This window comes from Mytilus edulis, chromosome 5 (assembly GCF_963676685.1).
Source record: "Mytilus edulis chromosome 5, xbMytEdul2.2, whole genome shotgun sequence".
In the NCBI taxonomy this organism is placed as follows: domain Eukaryota; kingdom Metazoa; phylum Mollusca; class Bivalvia; order Mytilida; family Mytilidae; genus Mytilus; species Mytilus edulis.
The window spans coordinates 11,511,234-11,519,048 of NC_092348.1; positions in this window are offsets into that span (position 1 = coordinate 11,511,234).

The window sequence follows — 7,815 nt, forward strand, 5'->3', positions numbered from 1 at the left end:
AACCTCACCGTAATAACAATTATATAGTAGTGATCTAATCATTAATTCTTGTCAGTATACTGTGGTTTATTGTTATATATTATATTAATATTTGTATAACAGTTATATATAATTTTCATTCATTTGTATATCATTCTATTCTAATATTCTACTGATAGTGCAGCGCATGTGCATGTGCATCATTCTTTTTTAATAATTCGTTTTTCTAATAGATTGGATTTGAGTATTCATTCATATATTCCCGCGCTTGTTGCAAAACGTTCTTGAGATTTTCTTCCGCATGCGTTAACACAGATTTTCGGTATTCTTGATTTGTGATTGATATATACTCATTTCGCATGACAAAACATTTCCATATCAATTATCTTTCTTCTTAAAAATCATTTTCATGATATTTATTGATGAAATCAATATATAACAAGCGATTAGGAATGTTATTTTGCACTCGATAATATCCGCGTAATTGTTCAAAATACGTTTGGTTATCAGTAAAAAAACGAAGGTCGCGTGCGTAGGAATGTATGTGGCAACATATTACCGGAATGCCCTCAAGGTCATCCCCTGTAAAAATAAAAAGCGCAAACATTCAAACGAATGGAAAACAACCGTATTCCGAACTTGGTGCAGGCATTTCATTATGTAGAAATTGAAAATACATGTATATAATTATATCTCACCCCCAAATAAAGTAGCATTGATTTACATTCCTAGTACGTGATTACATGCTTTAACCAATTACAAGAACATCAATTTGTAAAAGAAATGTTACTGATCATGAAGCTTTGTCATACTTTGTCTTCTACGATCAATATAATGCGTTGTCTAATCTTTCACGATCGATTATGATTAAACATCAACATAATCATATTTTTTTTTCAAAATTGATATGCATTTTTACAAGTAATAACATACTATTGTTCATTTAAAAAAAAAAATTTAAAGTCGTTTTAAAAGAAATGCGACTGACTGTTGTTATTTTTTTTTAATTCATACGGTACTGATGTGAACATGTAAATCAATTTTTTAGAAAGTTTATCTGACACAAGTTATATTAAAAGATTCAATAAAAAAGCCATACATGAAGTGTTAAGAACATCAACACACAAAAGGTATACGGTCAACTTTGCCGAATTGTAATAACAATTAAGAATTTGATAGTCTTTTTAAAAATTGCAAGCGTACGGTTCTTTTTTTCTAATGAGGTTTTTATTCTAAAATAGTTTCACATTTATCAGCTGTGCTCAATGGGAAAACATATTTGGAGAAAACAACATAGAACAATCGAAATATGAGAGAGAACTTAGAAATCATAGACGATTAAAACCGGCTATCTTTGTCTGAGGGAGTTTAGTGCATACAATATGACAAATAATGTATGAACTAAAAAATAATAATCATATATCGTTCTTTTAGAAATACGTCAGTATCGAAATAAACATTTATTGACATTGACGAATTTAACTCGTGGAGATAGAAATCCTACCAGAAGAAATATTTCGGAGTAGAGGATACTTGTTTCTGAAATAGAATCATAATTCATAAAAGCAATTTACCGGCATATTCAGTTACAAGTACTATGAAACATTCCCGTAATAATCACGGTAAAATGACACACCGTAACGGTCACTCATTTCGTGAATAGTAGCGAAAATTATGTGAAAAATCAGGCCCGTAGCTAAGAATTTCGAAAGGGAGTCGATACAATCATACTCAACTTTAACAGTCACAATTCAAACAGAACGTCGACGTTAAAATTGCCAATTTCTTTCGAAAAGGGGGTGGGGATTCGTGCAAACCCCTCGAACCCTCTTCTGGCTACGGGTCTAAAAACAACTAGTGGAATAGAATTTACAAAAATATCAAACTTAAACCTGCAAACAATCAACTATAGGTAGCGGATAATATGTTTAAAAATATATTCAAGGAGTACTGTCATCTATCATACTTATGGACACAGTTGCAGGAACATTATGTGCGATTGTTTTACGTCGCACTCGATTATTATCAAGGAAATATTACAGTTTCTTTTGATAACTAACTACATACTTTAAAAGAACTTAAATAAGTATAAACAGTTCCTGCTCAACCGATCTGACCACAAAAATAAACTTGTAAACTAAGATAAAATCAAAATCAATGAACCTTAAAACGATTCAGATATTATATAAATTAAAAAATATTGTCCAAGCAAATAACGTAAACAAATATGTTTACATAGAAATAAACAGCGGTTTGTACAAAATTACTAATTGGAAATCAATATGTTTCTTCAAATATATAGCGTACACACTCAAATGACATATCATCCGATTTAGACTTTTGGAAGTTGGAACAATATTTGCAAAAGGTAATTATCAAGTTTTAAGGAGGCTATTTTCAGCTAGATGCATTGCTATTTGTCAAATATTTCAACTTGTTTTCTTTTTCTTTTTCGTGTATTCTATCTTAATAAAAAGGAACAGAAAGGAGGCAACACACAACTGAAACAACTGAAAAGAGGCGGTATATAACAAAGGACAATTCAGAACTCATAAGTCATAATAAACAGACAGAAGAAAAAAAAAAAGCCGACGAAAAGACAAACAAGTTCACAAAAAACCTATATCTAAATACACAAATAAAGATAAGTGAGAAATGACAACACATGGACTTGGTAGCCTGAGGTTAGGATGAAGGTCGGTGCCCGTTAAAACGTTCAATCCTGCAGCATTTGTTTGCTCCTGTCCTTAGTCAGGAACCTGTTGTTTAGTGGTCGTCGCTTGTTGATGTGGTTCATAAGTCTTTCTCGTTTCTCGTATTTCATATAGATTAGACCGTTGGGTTTCCTGTTTGAATTGTTTTACGCTAGTCATTTTTGGAGCCCGATATGACAAGCTGTTCGCTGTAAGCGAAGGCTCCGTGTTGAAGGTCGTACTGTGACCTATAATGGTTTACCTTTTACACATTGTGATATGGATGAAGGCTTGTCTCATTGGCATTTATATCATATCAGCTAACTTCTATGAGATAACCTTGTAACCCTTATTCACTATATTGGTATGCATATATACAAGGATATTGAAATATCCCTCATACTTTACGAATTTATTTCTTTTGCGTTTTATTTTAAATAATTGTTTAATATTTAGTAAATTTTATTGCAGATGACGTCCTATAAAATTGCAACCTTGATAACAGTTGTTGTCATGCTTTCATTTCATCCACAACCAACCGAAGCTGGCTTTATTGGTGGTTGTTGGGCAACCTGGAGCAGATGTACACGTTGGAGTTCATGGGCGACAGGATGGTTGTGGAAAACTTGTAACGATAGATGTAAGGAGCTGGGAAATAGAAGTGGACGTTGTGTTCTGAGACCATCGGATTGTCCTCTGGCTAACAAAGCATACCGATGTGAATGTAGCTGATAACCTGGAAGATGTGAATATAACAGCTTACTGAAACAGGACTATTTTACTTCTTTGACATTTTTCTTTTACCCAAACAAATCTTCACTGCAATAAACTGTAACTCATTATAGTTTTTTTCGAACAACTTCTGTATATTGAAACTATGTATATTTGAAGTGTCTTTACTTTGTTTGCGTAGTGTTCTTCGTTTTCTGTATATCTTTAATAAAGAACTGTTTATTACATTGTGATGTTTACCTTATACAAAGCCAGTCATGTCCTGAAATCTTCATACCATTGGTTTTATTCAATAAGCACCAAACAAAGATCGTTTGTACTTAATACCAATCATATGCTATACTTTATTAAATGTCGTTTTCCCCGTTTACGTTGCATTTACGCGCGATTTATGTTTGATAATCATATATTGCTGTTAATTACTCTTGGGATGACTAAGTGATGTTATAAACACATAGTAGCAGAACTGTCATTATTAATACCAATCAAAATTGCAAAAATACTGAAATCCGAGGAAAATTTCAAATGGAAAGTTCCTAATCAAATGGCAAAATCAAAAGCTCAAACACATAAAACGAATAGACAACAATCGCCATATTCTACAGGCCTTTTCTTATGTAGAAAATTTTAGATTTAACCTGTTTTAAAGCTAGCTTTACCTCTCACTTGGGTATTTAACTATATTGACAACATTGTGTGAACAAACAAATAGACATAATATAAACGTCAAAAATTAGGGTACAGCAGTCAACATTGAGTTATAATCTTAATCACCATAAAACAAAGAAATATTTAACAAACAAACACTATAAGGCATACAGACAAAGCACGTAAGTAAAAAACAGAGACAATAATACAAGACTTTACCATAGAACATTAACACAATGTCGGGATATATAAGTACAGATCCACGTCATATGCAACAAAGAAACACAAAAAGGCATATAGACGAAGCATATAAGCAAAAATGATAAACGAGAATACAAAAATTGTACCATAGAACAATAATGTGATGTATAACAACAGAGCGGCGTCAAATGGATCCTACCAAAACAGACTAAAACGTAAAAGTAATAAATCTTAACCAAAAAAAAAACACAAATCAAAACAATCACTTTGTATTCTATTGTGACATTATTGAATATTCTTCACCAAAAACAAAATTTAGACCATAAAACAACTTTTAATTGTGGTCAATTCTAAAAACCAAAAATAAACACTGGGTGTTTAAAGTACACTGCACAACAATAAAAATATATACTTGAAATATGTATTAAAATATGCAATTCAGAAATAGTCTGCCATGGGATTCTTATTAATACGAAACTGTCGTGATAACTAGACAGATTGTAACACGTCAGTATACTTAATAATAACAATGTATGTAGTAAACCCATTTTAAAAGAAAAGGAACTTATGATTTATAGTGTTTTTCCATGTAAAGACATGTGGAAGATAAAGCATTTAAAAAAAAATGTTTTCTTGATGGTAACCCGTTGTAGTGAACATTTGTAACCTTAGTGTTTTCGCAGAGATTTACTGATGAGTCATGAAAAAGCAAATAATTATGATCTAAATAGAATTTGAAGCTGATGTGCACTTGAGATCCGGATTCAAGTCCTGAATTTAAGGAAACAATCACTATGGACAACTTCCCTTTCAAAACCTGTAATCCAAGGTCTCGGGATCTAAAACGTGGAATAATGAATCAGTTCTCAAGAAGAATGATTTTTTTTTCACCTGCACAATATGCAAATTGTTTAATAGGAAATAATGCTCAATATATCTCAGATTTCGAAACTTCGACCTGATATATATATATGATATTTAAAGACATGTTAAAACATTGGAAAACATTCAAGACCGAGAGATTAAATCGTTTTGTCCTGCATATTGACTATTCAACATATTTTAATATACAACGTAGAAAATATTATTTCAATATATTAATTGACCCGCTGTATTTTTTAACTAGATTTTACAAGTAATTATTGTTCGTTTTGTACCCTTTTAACATAATGAATACCTAATGTTTATTTTTTTTTCTCGGGAAATGAAATTTACAATAGTTTTTTTTATTTATTTAGAATTGACAACAACTGAAGCTTGTTTCATGAGTCTACATTTCTTCCATGTGAAGAGTCTCCAAAACAATGTCATAACGGATAACACAGTGATTTATCTTAACATGCTTAAATGTTTATAAAAAAGTTCATATAACAAAATCTAATAGTAAGTGAGTTTCAATTTAGAAACGTTTTTAAACATGTTTGATTTTGTGTTGTTGTAAGTGCCACACACCATTGTGCATACTGATCATTTTTTTTTTATTATCAATCCGCATTTATACTTACTTATATAAAGTGAATCGGTTTTTTTCTGACACCAGGTAGGTCAAATATTACTTTTAAATGATTTACATATTGATGTCTCTTAAAATGATATGAACCAAGCATATCAATTCAAACTAGTATAGACTACAACATATCAACTATAAAATATTTGATACGGTGTGTTAATTTTAACTATGAAAAAAGATTAAACTATTTATATCGCATAGAATGAATATGAGCAAATTCTGTTTTTGGATTTGTATACTTTAAGTGTAAATATATATAGAAGCATAACAAAGTATTCAAGCGGTAAACATCATTTGCTTAAAAGGTGTATACAAATTGATTACAACCTTTCCACAAATACTTCGATACGTCAGAACACATTTGATAAAGCCTGATGAATATGACTTTTTTGATTGTACGACATTTTAAAATATTTTGGTATTTCTATTTTATTTTGTATATGACTACAACGAATTGCACATGGTCTTGTTCATCATAATTAGTTATCAAATGTACCAGGATTACAATTTATTCTTTCGTCTACATAAGTCACATCAGTGACGCTCAGATCAAAATAGTTGTAAAGCCAAACAAATACAACGTTTTCTAAAAAGTTGTGCCAAATACGGCTAAGGTAATCTATTCCTGGGATAAGAAAACCCTTAGTTTTTCAGTTATGTCATATTAACAATGTAGTTGAGTTAATGAATGTTCGTCTTTTCGATTTAAATTTTCCAAGGCTTCATAAAAACTTTAGTATCCTTTTTAAACTCTGATATGTGACTTTCATTTAAACCTCATAATGAGATACAACCCCCTCCCCTTGAACCCCATGAAAATATTTTACAGTAATACTAAAACCTTATGGCGGAATGAATAGGCTACACATAATATGCATATACACGTATAAACTCAATCCAAATTTTATATTCATGTACGTGTCGACAATAAAACGTATTTATGCTTTCCTCCTTCAACCCAAACAAACAACGCTAGGTTTACCTTTCACTTGAATGAATCGACGAGTATCTCATGTATTTAACATCTATTGGACCATTTGGGCAATGCATAAATGAAAAGAGAAACAAGAAGTTGAATTGCAATATTTTTACTTATTCAGAGTAAAAATGTTTCTCATACAAAAATAAACAATATATAATATATACATATACATTTTCCAACAAGATAATAACAGAGAAATGAATGCAAAACATAAAACGATAATAAAATAATACAGAATACAATAGCTTGGCCTAGGAAGGGGTCAACTAAGCCATATAAAGATATAAAATGATAAATGTAACACATGCTACATAAGCATACAAAAATGAAGATGGTAGCCAACAAACTTAATAAACTGGCGTTATTACCGAAATACATTTGTAATCGACGTAAAATATATATGAACATCTAACCAATATCTTAAATAAAAAGCTAAAGGTGTTGAAAAGGGGAAGGAGGGTAAGAAAGTTTATAAAATCTCAAAATAAAAATCTTGTTTACAAAACTATCGATCTGTAGATAAGCAAGAAAGTGTAATAAGATACATAGTGAAGAAACTAACCTATGAGCATCCAGTCAAAAGAGCGTAATGCAGGGGTTCCCCAAAGGATTATGAAAATAATCAAAAAGAAATGAATTAATGGTTTTCGTCGTTTGCATAAAATAAGTTATTAAAATAACTTGCCTTTATGCTTTCCTCCTTCAACCCAAACAAACAACGAGAGGTTTACCTTTCACTTGAATGAATCGACGAGTATCTCATGTATTTAACATCTATTGGACCATTTGGGCAATGCATAAATGAAAAGAGAAACAAGAAGTTGAATTGCAATATTTTTACTTATTCAGAGTAAAAAGGTTTCTCATACAAAAATAAACAATATATAATATATACATATACATTTTCCAACAAGATAATAACAGAGACATAGAATGTATTATATGTCTCTGATAATAATGAATGCAAAACATAAAACGATAATAAAATAATACAGAATACAATAGCTTGACCTAGGAAGGGGTCAACTAAGCCACCAGGAAAGATGCAATAAAATAAATCTTTCCTACCC